General features: G+C 33.8%; 1 long non-coding RNA gene across 2 annotated transcripts in view; it reads right to left on the bottom strand.

Annotated features, from left to right (window-relative positions):
* The window catches only part of LOC118974139 (uncharacterized), a 457532-nt gene that overhangs the window by 412186 nt on the left and 27661 nt on the right, over positions 1–17685 (bottom strand). The window lies entirely within an intron of this gene.

Raw genomic sequence — 17685 nt, 5'->3', positions numbered from 1 at the left:
CAAAACTTCCTTTTCCATTTTATATTTTTTAAATGCATTAAGTTGTTACTTTTTGTTACATGGAACTGAATGTACTTTGTGATTTAGAGCCTCGTTATCACCACTCATTATTCATTCTTTGTAATTATGTAGTCTTTTTTGTTGTTTTGCCTTAAAAATCTACTACTTAATAGAGTGCTGGACCAAAGTACATATTACTCCACAGATTTGTTTCTCTTTTGACAAATCATAAATTATTATGAGGATACATCTGTATACATGCTAATTTATAAACATTTACAAAGCTCAATATAGTTTTCATTTTGAATACCGATTCTTTATTATGGTGAAATTAATAACCAACATATAGAAAGTAATGGGAAAGCTGAAGATGTAATTCTGCTTCTAAGTGTTTTTATATAATTTCAATTCCTTTTAAGTAATAGTCCTGGAATATGAACAATTTTAACTGTGGGCTATAAAATCTAAGCAAATTTATTAAAATTCATAAATTTTCAGAACAGGAGAATGCCATATGCAAATATTTTTAATATAGTAAGTCTTTATGGTAACATTCAGACTAAAATTCAGTAGAGATATTAGATCATATTTAGGGTGTTAAATTGTCACAGACACACTTGTATAAATACCAATTGGAAGAGACAGGAACTTAGTTGTTTTAGAAAGGAATAGAGATACTACTATAATCCTCCTGTACATGAAATTCGCCTTTATGCTAACAGTTTTTAACCATGATTGTAAACAGAAGCAAAGGGTTGGCTTTATCACTGGTAATTCAAAGCACCTCAGGGCTAATACAAATGAAGACTGACTCAAAACATTTATGTCCATGAGCTGCTCTTCCCTCCCTCACTACTACTGCATAAGGATTTTGCTGTGGCTTTCAGATCAGCAATCAGCAAGGAATCAGCAACTCCACTATAAGAGATCATTTGGCAAGTTTCTCTCTCAAATACTGCTTCTAACTCGTATAACATTACCATGGAGTGAGCTACGAGTGAGAGGAAAGAGGCTCCGCTGAATGCTCTGCTTCCCTCCCAAACTGGTAATAACAATAATCACAATCAAAACATTTTCTCCCAATTTGCATCCCATCTCTCCATTAGCAATCCAAATTCAGGGAGGTTTGGAAGAGCTAATTTATCCATCACTATCCTTCAAAATTCCTACAGAGGCATTCAGTTTTGGCACCCAATTCTACCTCACCCATACCTTCCATTCAGCAGGCTCATAAATTCTCTTTGCTTATATCCCAATCCAAAACTCCTTCAGGTTCACTGGTCAGTGCTTAGCTACTTTTATTGTCCTTCCCCACTTCATGAGAGGCCTAAAACCTACAAATATAATCTCCCCTGTACTGTATTAAATGCATGAGATTTTGTACGCAATTAGGCCTAAGGCCAATTAAAAAAATAAGAAATTTAAAAAAGTAAAAAGAAATGGTAAAGTTAATTGATAATACATTGTGTTTAATTTTTACATTCAAATACTAATAGGATATTTACTTTAATTTGGGGGAAAAAATTCCAAATCCAATGGAAGCTTTATGAGATCCCAAAGAGATTTTGTTTTTAGTGTATTTTTATTCCAGTTCTATGGATGACTTTCATATAGCTTGACAGACTTAAAAATAAATATGTTGATGATTTATTAGAATGTCAACCACCATTTCTATCCTCCATCCACTAAAGAAAAGAAAAAACTACTGTAATGTTTCCATCTCAAGGGGGTATGGGCTACTACTCAAACATGGATACAGTGAAAATCACAAGAGCTCCTATCTTAAGGTCCTTATAAGGCAATATGACCCTTAGGGATAAAATTCAGAAGTAGTATTTATAAGGATTATGAAAACTTTACTGTGTGATGTTTGGCTAATACCCAATATATTCCACTACCTTATACTTTTTGAGAAGTAAATAAGTAATTTTTATAATTGTATTTGGATTCACTTGATAAATTAAACTTTTTATAATTCAATTTGTGCTGAACCTGAATATATTAGCTCATTTCTCAAGCTTATGCTAGATAGCAAGCTAATGTTGAATGAGGTATCATTCTATGATAACTAGTTAATGGTATACAGATAGAACACCAGCAGAGGCAACCTCTCTTTTCCCTTTTATAAGGTGTAGTGGGATTCATCTCCATTCTGTCTCCACACCAATGTGGCCATGACTGCCACCATATACAGAGTAAAACACCCATGTTAAGTGACATGATCTCAAGTATGCTATTTATCTTAAATACAATGTGCTCCTTTGTCTAGTAAGAGATTAGAGTATCATCCTGATGATTCAACCTTAATGTAAATACTATCTTATCAACACATGTAACCACTTAATTCTTTACCTTATTTTGACTGGGATAAGAACAGCTTTCCTAAATGATCAAGTTTCTCTATGCTTTGGATAAAAATGTGAAAAAAAAGATGGTCAAATGGTGCACATCCAAAACATTTAAAAATGTTGATAACTGTGCTTTTAAACTGCACAATTTCATAAATGAAAAGCTCTGTATTATTAAAACTTAGAATGTATTTATTTAGAAAAAAACATTCTCTGCTGTACCCATTATACCATGTAAGTGTGCATAGCATGTCTTAAGTTTTTTTTAGCTGATTTGAAACAATTCAGCTGTTTCAGAAGGAAAGTAATAAGAGTTTCAAATTATGGGTGACTATGTGATTGGTGAATTAAAATGTGTTAGACTGACATTCACAATATGTTTTCACATTTATTTTTTTGTCTTTTCATAGTTCTTTTTTTCTGTCTCTTGCACTTTATAATAAAATTCAGAATGGAAGGAAAAATGACTATGAATCACAAGCCATGTGTTCTACCCACACCATTAACTAGTTGTCAAATTTGTGATAAGTCTATTAACTTCTTAGAGTTTCATTTTTCTTTGTGTTTCATTTAATACATGAATAATCTGCATACTCTTTTCCATTTTTTAATATCATATACTAGACATCATTGAGCTTCTGAATAAAAAGAAAGGACCATTTCAAATGAGTAGCCTTCAGGTTTTGATAGAAGTTCAGACAGTACCTGGACCTGGTATCTACATCATAGAAAGAGATGAATAATGATAATAAACCAGATTTGTTAGTCAGCTCAGTTAAGTGATGGATTCAGCTCAGTAGAAAGTTTCCCAACTAAAGAAGTCAGAATTTGTGTAACTGCAGAAACAATGAGAATCAGAATATACTTGAACTTTCATCTTAGAGGAATAAATGCTTTATCTTAATAAACATGGTTGCTTCATATAAAAGAAATTATAAAAAGCACTTGCAGTCAGATAGTTTGACTTGCATGTTATTTATTCAGTGGGCCAACATTTTTTCAGCTATAAACCTAGAAAAAAAGTACTACCTGTTCAAACTTGTGCTTGATGAGATTCTAACATCTTCTCTTTAATTTTAAAGGGGAAACTCCTCTCCTCTCAATTAGAATTTTAAAAAAAGGCAATGTCAAAGAATAGGAGGAAAAGCCAGCAGTGGAAATACTACTTTGGGCTAAAGCAGAACAGAGGAAAGCGGTACATCTTACTTAGGTTAGTTATATTGGGTAGAGACTGAAAAAAAAATTCTAAATAAGAACTTACAAAGGGAAGATCAAACAAGATGGCAGAGTAAGAAGTGAGGCAGAAACCTCCTCCCCAAACCACATATAACACAAAAATACACCAAATACAAGTAATCCTGAAAGAGTGACCAGAAAGAAGACTGCAACAGACAGCTTACACATGGGGAAAAGAAAGAGAAAACCTCATGAAAAAGCAAAAAGTAATGAGCTGTGATCTGGTGGAACCCAAGACATCCCTTCACCCAAGCTTACTATCAGGAGGAAGAGAAACAGAGCAGGGAGAGAGAAGAAGCCAGGACTGCTAAAAATCTACACTGGAGATCTGAGTAAGGATCTAAGTAAGAAGACAGAAGCAATGAACAACACAGTAGAACAGATGGACCTAACAGACATCTACAGAATACTCCACCCAAAAGCAGCAGGATACACACTCTTCTAAAGTGCATATAGAATGTTTTCCAGAATAAATAACATACTAGGACACAAAAAGGCCTCAGTAAATTTGGAAGGACTGAAATTGTGCCAACCAGCTTCTCAGACCAAAAAGGTATGAAACTAGAAATAAATTATGCACAGAAAACAAAACAGCCAACAAACACTTGGAGGCTTAACAGCATACTCCACAATAATCAATGGATCAATGACAAAATTAAAAAAGAAATCAAGCAATATATGAAGACAAATGAAAACAATAACACCACAAAATCTGTGGAATGCAGCGAAGGCTATGCTAAGAGGGATGTATAGTGCAATAAAAGCTTAGCTCAAGAAAGAAGAACAACCCCATTTGAACAGTCTAAACTCACAATTAATGAAACTAGAAAAAGAAGAACAAATGAGGTCCAAAGTCAGGAGAAGGAGGGACATAATAAAAATCAGAGCAGAAATAAATAAAATTAAGAAGAAAACAACAGAAAGAATCAATGAAACCAGGAGCTGGTTCTTTGAGAAAATAAACAAAACAGATAAACCCCTAGCCAGACTTATCAAGAAAAAGAGAGTCCACACACATAAACAGAATCAGAAATGAGAAGGGAAAAATCACTATGGACACCACAGAAACACAAGAATTATCATGAAAAAGTATATACCAACAAATTGGATAACCTAGACAAAATGGACAACTTTCTAGAAAAATACAACCTTCCAAGACTGACAAAGAAAGAAATAGAAAATCTGAACAGACCAATTACCAGCAACGAATTGAATTGGTAATGAAATAACTACCTAAGAACAAAACTCTGGACCAGATGGCTTTACCACTGAAATTTATCAAACATTTAGTGAAAACCTAATACCCATACTCCTTATAGTTTTCCAAAAAGTAGACAAGGAGGGAATACTTCTAAACTCATTCTATGAGGCCAGCATCACTCTGATACCAAAATCAGACAAAGACACCACAAAAAAAGAAAATTACACACCAATATCCCAGATGAACAGTTACAAAAATAGTTAACAAAATACTATCAAAGCGAATTCAAAAATACATCAAAGAGATGATATGTCATGATCAAGTGGGATTTATTCCAAGGATGCAAAGATGGTACAATATTTGAAAATCCATCAACATCATATACCACATCAACAAAAAGAAGGACAAATTTCACATGATCATTTCAAACGATGCTGAAAAAGCATTTGACAAAACTTAACATCCATTCATGATGAAAACTCTCAATAAAATGGGCATAGAAGGCAAGTATAACAACATAATAATAAAGGCCATATATGACAAACCCACAGTCAACATCACACTTAACAGTGAAAAGCTGAAAGCTTTTCCTCTAAGATTGGGTACAAGACAAGGATGCCCATTGTCCCCACTTTTATTTAACATAGTAGTGGAGATGCTACCCACAGCAATCAGACAACACACAGAAATAAAAGGAATCCAGATTTGTAAAGAGGTTAGACAGTCACTGTTTGCATATGACATGATATTGTACATAAAAAACCCTAAAGAGTCCACTCTAAAATTACTAGAATAACTCAACTCAGTAAAGTTACATGATACAAAATTAATACACAGAAATCTATGGCATTCCTATATACTAATGATGAACTAGCAGAAAGAGAAATCAGGAAAACAATTCCATTTACAATTGCATCGAAAAGAATAAAATACCTACGAATAAACCAAAGCAACGAGGTGAAAAACCTATACTCTGAAAATTACAAGACACTCATGAGAGAGAAGATACCAATAAATGGAAACACATCCCATGTTCATGGATAGGAAGAATTAATATTGTCAAAACGGCCATCCTGCCTAAAGCAATCTACAGATTCAATGCAATCCCTATCAATATACCAACAGCATTCTTCAACGAACTAGAGAAAATAATTCTAAAATTCAAATGGAACCACAAAAGACACTGAATAGCCAAAGCAATCCTGAGAAGGAAGAATAAGGCTGGGGAGATTATGCTCCCCGAATTCAAGCTCTGCTACAAAGCCACAGTAATCAAGACAATTTGGTACTGGCACAAGAACAGACCCATAGACCAATGGAACAGACTAGAGAGCCCAGATATAAACCCAAGTATATAAGGTCAATTAAGGTCGATAAAGGAGCCATGAACATACAATGGGGGAAATGACAGCCTCTTCAACAACTGGTGCTGGCAAAACTGGACAGCTACATGTAAGAGAATGAAACTGGATTATTGTCTATCCTCATACACAAAAGTAAACTTGAAATGAATCAAAGACCTGAATGTAAGTCATGAAACCATAAAACTCTTAGAAGATAACATAGGCAAAAATCTCCTGAATATAAACATGAGCAACTTTTTTCTGAATGCATCTCCTTGAGCAAGGGAAATAAAAGCAAAAATGAACACATGGGACTACATCAAACTAAAAATCTTCTGTACAGCAAAGGACACCATCAGTAGAAAAAAAAGGCACCCTACAGTATGGGGGAATATATTTGTAAATGACATATCCAACAAGGGGTTAACATCCAAAATATATAAAGAACACAGACGTCTCAACACCCAAAAAGCAAATAACCTGATTAAAAAATGGGTGGAGGATATGAAGAGACACTTGTCCAAAGAAGAAATGCAATGGCAAACAGACTCATGAAAAGATGCTCCACATCACTAATTATCAAGGAAATGCAAATTAAAAAAAAAAGATATCACCTGACACCAGTCAGGATGGCCAACATCCAAAAGACAAGGAACAACAAATGCTGGTGAGGATTTGGAGAAAGGGGAACCCGCCTACACTGTCGTTGGGAATGTAAATTAATTCAACCACTGTGGAAAACAATAAGGAGGTTCCTCAAAAAACTAAAAATAGAAATACAATTAGACCCAGAAATTCCACTCCTAGGAATATACCCAAAGACAACAAGATCACAGATTCAAAAGACATATGCACCCCTACGTTTATCACAGCACTATTTACAATAGCCAAGATATGGAAGCAACCTAAATGTCTATCAGCAGATGAATAGATATAGAAGATGTGGTACATATACAAAATGAAATATTATTCAGACATAAAAAGAAAACAAATCCTACCATTTTGCAACAACATGGATGGAGCTAGAGTGTATTATGCTCAGTGAAATAAGCCAGGCAGAGAAAGACAAGTGCCAAATGATTTCCTTCATTTGTGGAGTATAATAATGAAGCAAAACTGAATAAACAAATCAGCAGCAGACTCACAGACTCCAAGAAGGGACTAGTGGTTACCAAAGGGAAGGGGGTGGGGATGGCAGGTCAGGGAGATGGGGATAAGATAACTAAGGAGCATTATAATCAGCACTCACAATATACATAGGGAAAGCAGTACAGCACAGAGAAGACAAGTAATGACTCTATAGCATCTTACTATTTGATGAACAGTGACTGCAAAGGGATGGGGGTGGTGAGGGACTTGAGAATATGGGTGAATGCAATAACCACAATGTTGCTCATGTGAAACCTTTATAAGATTTATCAATGATACCTTAATAAAAAAAAAGAACTTACATTGGACTTAATATGTATGTTTCAGGCACTGTTCTAAGCACTTTACATACATTAACTCAGTTAATTCTTCTACTCCATAAGATAGGGTGGATTACTAACCCCCATGAGGCACAGAGGAAGAGAAGGGTTAAGAACTATGCTCTAAAACATATACTTTTTTAATTGGCTACTCACCCCAAAACTGCTTCATCTATCCTTTCGTAAGTTTTTCATTTTTTCCCTCTTGTATCCCCATAGTAGCTCTTAATTATTATTCACAACACAAAATTAATTTTGTAAATCACTGTATTTTAATTTCCCATTATTTTATATATATATATTCTTCTTAGAATTTTAGAGCAATTTTCTATGGAGTCAGAAGTCATTGTTCCACTGCAATCATATAGATTTAAGTCATTTTAATAAACCTCAATCTCTAACTTCTAAAATGGGCATCACATTTATAAGAATTTATGGAAAGAATAAGACCAGTGTAGAATGCTGTAATTAGGTGTATAATAAGAGCATCACAATTTGCAGTGCATCCTACAGAGGAATAGCTGCCTACTATGATTTAACTAGGATTGGGCAAATGTGCAGCCCTCAGCGCCATTTATGAATTAATCAGGTGCACAAGCACCTCTTAGGAGCCTTCACACCGAGTAAGGAAATCTCCTAAGGGACATCATATTAAAACAGCCCTACAAAACTCATTAGTTGAAACAACATCTTCCTATTTTTAATTTAAATATATAATAGAAAAAGAAACAACCTCTTTTAATCTATCACTGGACTTGAATTAGAGTCATTGTAATGCAGAAATTACTAAAGATTTTTGTTTAGTTTCTGAATAAATGCATATTTTATATCCATGCAATCCCAGACCTAAAAGAAACACAAAACTAGCAATGTAGCTAATAATGTATCTAAAACACATATGCCTTACACACTTGCAAACAGAGGCACACATAAATGCTTTATTTCATCCTGAAGGCAACACAAAACATGGTTAAAATGATCCCTTTGCTTAATTCAGGCCAATGCCAATATCATATGACATACATATGAAATTGAACCAAAACTTGAGCAAAGTTGTAAAAGTCACTATGTTTTTTAGCCTAGCTATTACAGAAATACTTTTTAATGCTTTCAGGCAGAGCAGATAATATAAAATTTCCAACAATGACTTCAACTTGAGACAAGAATACACTTTAGTAGTTATTAGCACTCTGCAAGTGTGTTAAGTCTGACATTCATGATGTTTCCATTATTGGATACTGGTACATACTGATTTTCTTATAAAACTTCATAATGATAATGACCTTTCCTTCAGGAGTTGGGTTTTGACACCGAAAACATGGATAGATATATAGAATTTGATGCCAGACACAGATTGTAGTAGGCTGTTGAGTTTTTTAAGGATAAGCTGTAATGTATTTTTCACCTTGGGCTTTGAACATTGGTTGCCATCATGGCCGTCAAATGTATGTATTTCAGTTCACATTGAATATAATTAGTGTTACACTCAATTTATTACCTGATTCATTGTCCTTATGCCCCATTGCATCACCCACTATAGTGATTTGCACACCAGAGAATCCTATTAAGGGAAGAGCAGCTGATGGTACACATTTTTTTTCATGTCACTTTGCTCCATTTAAAAAGCAGTGTTCAGCCAAATTTTTATGACTATACAGAGGCTAGTAACTTACAGTATGATGCCACAATCCTTAACCTTATTCACAATCCAAGACTAAAGCATTTCCAATATTATGTAATTAATGATTCAATTGTCCAATTAGTATTGTTTCATTTTTCTCCAACTTCAGAAACTCTAATAAGCACAAAACTAATCAAATCATTAAATATTTCACATAATATTAAGCGTGATAAATAGATATTAATGGTCACCATGTATTTTTAGTCCTGTAATAGTAAACTGTTTTGTGATACATTAAATTCACTGAGGCCCAAAGAAAGGAAATCAATTATAAAACAATCCCATTTGTGCATACCAAGAATAGGGAAAATCTGACAATCTATTTACATTCCCAAAACTTTCCCAGTATTATAAAGCTTAGGATTTTCTCTAAGCCTGTAATATTGGTTTATAATATATAACTAATGTTTTATCTTAACTCCAATCACTTGTACAAGTTGATTTTATAACTAGCAATAAGCAATCAAAAATAAACATTCACAAATCAATTTTTAAAGTCTTTTAAAAAGTTATGATAATTGACTCCAGCTAGATTTGAGCCTAACCCAATCTTGACTCTTGTTTACTACCTATAATAATTCTTACAATCTTTTGAAGTCTCTTGTCTCCTAAACTAGAATGTTTTGGGTCTTATTGGTGTGTTTGTGTGGGCATTTTGTACAGCATGAAAAGCTACAATTTGAATGTCCATCCCCTTCTGAGATACTAGGACCACTGGTGAAATTTACATTCAAATACACTTTTAATACTATGTTCACTTGGTCCTAATTAGTTTGCACATCCAGACTCTTACTCATTGATAAGCAAATAAGGAAGTTAAAAATTAGTTTTCCTTTCATGTGGTCCATAAGGGTAGAGTAGGAGGGACAGACCTTTAACTGTAGGAATACTGTCAAGACATGTCTCCAAAATGAGACATTGGGATCACCTGGAAATTAAAGAGCAAAACATGTTTTCATGTTGCCACTAAGGGCTCAACAATCTGGGGCTTTGAGGGAGCCATGGGAGTAAGTAAGTGTGCTATGGAGAAGTATCCTTGGTTTTTAGTGTTTGCTGAATTAGCTGTTACCTTAAAAATGAACTATTTACAAACTCTGAAATTCAGTTACCTCAACTATAAAAGAAGGCTATAACCAAAATCAGGGATTTTTAAACCTTCATCTTCAGAAATCTGGGAATCTATGGCAAAGTTCTCTGAGAGGTACCAAAGGTAGCATGAGCAAAGACTAAAGGCCTTCTACCGCATTTCAGTAACATCGATTTGTTTTCTGTTTTAAGATTCTCCATGCAATTTGCATTACATAGAAAGTGTGAGAGTGGTAATGCTATTTAAAAAATCAAAACCACTGTTTCTACATAATCTCTTGAGTTCCATTCAGTTTTAAAATGCCATTTACAGTTTTAAACTGCCATCAATACAATGATCCCTATTTTATCTGTTTTACCCAAATGAGGTAAAACTTAAGGCACAAAGTGGAAAGTTACCTGTCCAAGGTCACAGGGAAACCATGGGACTTGAATCCAGGCTGCTGGCTCTAGAATCTTGAGTGCTTAACCCCTACCTTGCTCTGCATCTCATATATTTCAGATGTATTAGTGATAAAATAGTGGTACAAATGAGGACAACTGATTAACATTTTTAAACAAGTCTTTAATGATTAAAAAATGGAAGAGCTTTTTATCTCTTCCAAACAATGGTAAAATTTGACTTTTACCAGTAAAAAATAATGTTAACAAGGCCTTTGTAGAACTGTCCACTACAAGAACATGATCATCATTACAGTTTGATGCTATCAAGGCCAGATAACATAAATGGGTAAATATATTCATACTACTTACATGAATAACTTTTAGAGAAGATATCCATTTTAAACACAGATCAGAAGCTGCTCTTAACCACCACAAACGACTCTTGGTAATTACCCCAAAATCAGACGTTCCATTAGTACAAATTATGAGATTCACTGGTGATAAGTAATATATACTAATTTCCATTCCAATTTTTCAATTCAAAATTCACTATACTTGATTCTTAATGTGTTTTATAGTATATGCTTATGATTTGTAGGTGTGTCTTTTGTACACAAATACATAGAAGTAGATGAATTGATACAAATGAGCCATCCTCTCACTAGTAAAATATGTATGAGTATTTTGTCTATTCATTTACTAATAGACTAATACAAAAAACTAAGGTTTTTTTTACTCATGAAATTTGTGTTTACCAAGTTTTCTGAAAATGTTGAAGATCATATTTTGAAGAATATTGGTATACTGCTTGAAAATAGACCTTGAATTTTATCACTCTCACTTTTGTAAATGAAAGCAGGGAAACATCTAAATCCTTTGTTTTAAATAAAACTAGAAAAAACTATAAAAAGCTTATTTTGAAAGACCCTTTTAAACTGCAAATCTCTTAGGAGACATAATATCCTTCAGCAGATATTGCACCCTGCCGATTATTTTTTACAATAGAGATTTCCTCATTGTGATATTGATACATGTTAGGAGAATATACTTAAAACGGTGTGCCCTCTATCACTTTTTTTCCACAAATTGTAACTCTTTTGACACATTGCAGCAAAATGTAATCTTGGAAGTTAGGATTAATGAGTTTATTACCCATTAATTTTTTTCACTTGAAACACTTAGTCCATAAAATACACTGAGTTTGATTAAGTAAGGAAAGTACTCAAACTTTCACTTAGCTTGAAATTTGTACAGCAACTCTTGATTATTTAGGATTATCTTCATTAACAGACATTGAGATGTAGGGAAGGAAGGCTGTTCAATAAGTAGAAAAAACAAAAATATTGGTTACAATGAAATGTCCACTATTGATGATTTGATTATCCAAACCATGCCTGTTTTGCTGCTATTAAGGAATAGGAAGCATTTTTTTAATGATATAATCTATACTGGTGATGATTAACACAATAACGAATCTTAAAAGGGAGCATGTTAACTTTTTAAAACTTCCTTACACTGCTATCATAAGCTATTAAGTTTTACTAAATTACTCTGACATTTCAGAAAACCCTTTTATTTCATCAGCCCAAAGAACATTTTTAAGTTAACATACAATACATTAAAAAAATAAAACCTTAACAAGACCACATACTATCAAAGCATTTGACAATAATGCTATATCTTAAAAGTCTCTACTAAAAAGATAGCTTCTTATCTCTAGATCTTTCTTCGAGGATCACTTGTTTCAATTATTTACTTATTTATTAATTATTTTATTAATTTCTACCTTTACCCTAAGAGGTTTCAAAACTCTTTACACACAGATAAATCAAATAAAAATAATACAGTAGAAATAAGAAGAGGACACCTGGGCTAAAAACAGGAAACCGAGCATTCCAACATCAAGGATTAATACTGTTGCTGTAATACCTGCCTTAAATTTCCTGGCAGGCAAGGTAAAAAGTACAAAGTAGCAAGGTACAAATCTCTCAGAGAAAAGAAAATACAGCTACAATTTGTTTCTGGCAAGCAAAGCTTTACCTGGTGGTAAACTTTGAGGGAAATGATTCAAGTGAGGCAATGTTTTGCAAATTGAAGGTCGGCCCATAAAATAACTGCACTGAGTCCTGACCAGAAATTTTTTTTAATTGAAATACAATACAGTCAATTTTTGTTACTTGCAGTAGTTACATTCTGTAGAGTCCCTAAAAACATTGAGTTAGCAAGTACTGAATCACTGCACGTAGGAAAAATACAGGATTGGTTACCTGTGAGCCTCTGGTCACATTTTCATAAACCTATCAATACGTAGCTTGTTTTTTGTGTGTTTCTGTTTAAAGACATCTTATTCAATACATATTACTAATTCATTAACATTGACTTCATGGCCAACAGCACTCACTACATGCCTGAACCAAGTTTATCTAAGACACATATTTTCTCAGCAAGGCACATCACAACTTTCTTGTGCTTAAGAGCACAAGACAGTGTTTCAGCATTAGGCTGGAGGCCATTTAAAATAGCAAATTACCAACAAAAAGCAGAAAACTTTTACAAGTATTAAAGTTAAAACACGAAGGCAGTGCATCTCACCTTGTTCTACCTCAGCTGGCATGTGCCTACCTGCTGGCTCAAATTTTTCCCTATGCTGTGCATAGACAGATCCACAACTGACTGTGAAAGTACTATGAGTACTGATTTTGCGCTTACAAGCAAATTTTGAGTTTTGGCAAATTTATACATACAGAATCCACAAATAATGAAGACTGTATTCTGGAGGGAAATGAAGAGGAATAAAGGAGAAAAAAAATTAGAGCCCATCCCAGGAAATGAGGATAAATATTATTTTATGAAAGATTTTTCATAGGTAATATATACTGATACAGATATATGCATAATAATCCATATTCATAGATACACAAAATCACAATGATAAAGTTCTTACTATAAATCACTGAAATAGAGACTATGCGGTGATGCAATGGACATTTCAATAACAAATTCTTAAAATTAATTCATTGACTAGTTTGGTTCTTTTTTGGGGAGGGGAGAGTTACTTGTAAAGGTCCATTTGGAAACATTTCGAGAATCTCAAGAAAAATTAATGAGGGCCTGTTCTGGGTAGGGACAGTAGAAAAGAAGAGAACAAGGAAGATGTGAGACTCTACTGATGAAACAGAAGAGTTCTTGGTGACTGACTGAATGTGGATGGAGAAAGACTGAAGGGACAGAGGTAAGTTAGAAAGGGAAATCCAAGCTACCTGAGAATTACAGTACCACTTCTGAAGAAATGAAACAAATAAAAGCCAGGCTTTTTCCTTAGTTTTTTAAAGGAAAAAATATTAAGAAGAAAGATATTAAAGAAATGAAACAGAAGGTAAATAAAGGATTAAATTAATATCACTAAAATGTTATGATTTCTTTCACTCCTAAATGCACAAATAAAAATAAAACAATAAAAACGTAATTTAGAAATCTTCTAAGTATTCTAATGGACAATATTATTACTATAACATGTCTAGCATATTGCAAAGACCAAAAAGAGATGTGAGTTACCTGTAAATTGGTATGTTAATCATATCAAGGCTCATTCCAGGGTGGTGATGGGAAATGGATTTTATCACAAAAAGAAAACAATTCATATCATGGATTTAAAAGAGGAGAATAAAAAATAAAATCTTACATTTCTTTTCTTAGCTCAGAAGTGAGGCACCATGAGGAATGGTGAGAAAACTACAGAAATAAAATGAGGATGACCTGGGGCAATGAAAATCCAGTTGCAGTTACAGTTCTACGGGGAAGTACCAAAGAATTGCCCACTTGCCCAAAGTCGAATCAGTGTTGCCTTCCTCTGAACACCCCCAAGATGTTTCCCAATACTTTTAGAAAATATAAACCTTCAGTGTAAGAAATTCTACTTCAATCAACATAATTCTTTTCTTCTTTCCTTCTTTCTTTCTTCCTCCAACACCAATTTGCTAATAGAAAATGGACAAACTTCCTAAGAACAATGACATGCTGCCTTTCAATGCCTAAGTTCCCCATGCTCCTTTATCATCCCATAACACATTCTGAATCTGCTATAGGTTGCCACGGGTATAATTTCTCACTATTTATTATTTTCTCATAGTTATTATGAGATTTTTTTGTTTGGCTGGGTGTCCCTGGGATTCGGTGTCTAACTTACCTCAAAAAAACAAACATTCCCTCTGACCACCAAAATTACATCAAATAGGTATAGTTCTCCTATTAAGACTTTAATACATTTTGGAATATAAATATCAATCTTATGTAGTTTCAGTTTGTAAGGTTTTCAAAATCTGTTAAAAGTTTTGGTTTCAGTTAAATGGACCCAAACATTTTTGTATAACAGTGGTAATATTTAATTGTGTGTTTAAGGCTAAATTATACAACTGTTATTGATTTAGAGCTAGTGAATACAAAAAGATGCTGTGGGGGTAATATTAATAAGATTTAAATGTTTCCTCCTGGGATGAAGAATCTTATCAAATGAAGTAAACACACAAAAATTCTAGACTTCAGTGGGATTCTCCAAGCTTGTGACTTTTAGATTGATTAAAAAGACAGTAATTTATTCACCAGTTCACAGTAATTCAAGAAAATACAGATATAAACTTACTTAACATTTCAAAATTTGCATGAGAATTTCATGACCTACTTAATCACAATACCACTTGTTTTTAACCTCTTATCACTTTTTATTATCAATCTTTACTAAATTAAAAACAAAAGGTCTTCATATCTGTCTAAAGAAAATCTGTTGTTTCTATTCCATATTAGAAATATATTCAGGTTTCATACCTCAGTTTGTTGAAAATGTGGTATAGCAAAGGGGAATTTAAACAAAAATAAAACAGCCTCCATATGGAAATAAAAGGGAGTTTCAGTTTTCATATTTTCCTTTGCTTAGTGTTAACCTTAAACCAGTGCCCAACTCTTACCCTGCTATGACTCCAACCCCTACCCCAATCTCTGCCCCCATCTCTTAGTACCTAAGATCGGCTTTGTGTGTTCTTAACATTGAAATAGCACCTTAATATTATTAGACAGATATATGTAATAAAAACCACATTATTTCTAAATGGAATTCACCCTCTTAGAAGTTTAAATAATCTGCCAGAAATTTACCCCAGCACTGACCTTGCTTTCTTTAGTAGAGTATAAGCTTTCAATAAAACATTCTGACAGTCAACAGCAAAAAGCTGTCTATCTCACCTGAATATATAGTAACAAGAATGAGTATCCTTGTATTATTCTATATGCACATATTTATATAAGCACAGACTTTTGGGGTTGTTGGTTAGTACAAAAACACATATTCCTAATGTCCCTTACATTCAACTCCAGGTACTTATGATTTGTTTTCATCTTTGAAATGTGCTTGAAAGTCTGAATGCACTGTGGACTTACTTCATGTATTATATCCAGTAAAACTTTAATACAAACTGACTTTTCTCCTCCACATAGCCTCTCTTCAACTGCTGTTGGTCAGTAGGAGCTCTGGATATACAGATCATGTTAACAGTGGCCTAGAGAAGGATGTGATTCCTAACCCATTCAGTCTGCTACAGAAAAGCCCAGATTGTATTTCAAACCAAAATAAAAGTTTCTTTGGAGGTGATCCTTTACTCTCCCCCTTTACTACTTATTAGCACAAATAATCGATCAAAAAGAAAATGGGTATTCAACTTTAGATCTACAACCAAAATGTGAATGTTCCAACAAAGAGCATACACTTGTATTCCAAAGAAATACGGGAACGCATGGGTGGGCACTTAGAAAATCTCCTTCAAAGAAATCCTATGAGATTAAGAGACGATTTTAACATTTTTTTCACTCCAGTGAATGGATTATGTAATATCTAAATTTCTCCTGTGCATATGTTCGGTTTATGAACTTAGTCTATATTATATTTGGTGTCAAAGTGGCTCACTATGGTTTTGCATTCTTGCTCACTTGCTGAAGGCCCAAGAACCTTTCAATACCCAGCATAAACAACATTTTACTTTGAAACTTTCACTGACCTCACCAAGCACATTTAGGTATACCTGAATAATTCTCTAAATTTTCAGAGCAATGTTTCCTAAACTTCAGTGTTTAACTTTGTGGTTGTGTATAGCATCCACTACATATCTTTGCCACATTGGGCACATAATATAGAACCATTTACTAATTATTTTTAAATGAACATTTCTACCCATTGCCATATAAGTTCCATTTTATGCCACACCTCTACAAAACTTCCTTTACCACTCAAGCCTAAACAGCTTATTTCTTTTCAGAGTCCTTTGTAACATATCAACTCATCTGTTGTTCCTGTTATTCAGTATTGCAGCTTTCAAGGCCCTCCTATTTTCTACCAACAAGAATGAAAAATTCTGAAGGGCTGGATTCTGAAGAATCTAGCACAGCCGAGTCTAATCCATTGCTTGTAGTAATGGTTCAGTGCACCAAGTAAAGCTTCATCTAAAATTTTCTGAGTTAATTCTAGCTATCCTGGCCTGACAGTAAATGGCTTTTAATTTTTTTTAACTTAATTCTTGTGTTGAGCTAGTCTTTATTATCCTTGATTACTAGTGACCAACTGAGCATGTAAATGACGAAAACACCCCTCATCCAAGGTAATATCTTCTCTCCAACTCACATCTACTCCAAAAAATGATAATGTCCCTATTGTGTTCAATTAATAGGTGCTTCCAATGTGAAGTTTAAGGTATGCCCTGCTTCCAGATGTCAAAAATTTAATAAACTAGCCAAAACTTAAAAACCGAGTAACAGGGAATGGGTTGTGGTTTATTTTGGAGGAATTGCTATTAGCCTGACTACAAGGCTAATCTTCAAACATGACTCTAGAGAAAAGGTCAACAGCCTGAACTCAAACAGGAATGGTTGTTAATAGATGAATGCAGTGATGAAG

This window comes from Manis javanica, chromosome 6 (assembly GCF_040802235.1).
Source record: "Manis javanica isolate MJ-LG chromosome 6, MJ_LKY, whole genome shotgun sequence".
Classification (NCBI taxonomy): Eukaryota; Metazoa; Chordata; class Mammalia; order Pholidota; family Manidae; genus Manis; species Manis javanica.
This window is presented reverse-complemented; position numbering and strand designations above follow the sequence as displayed.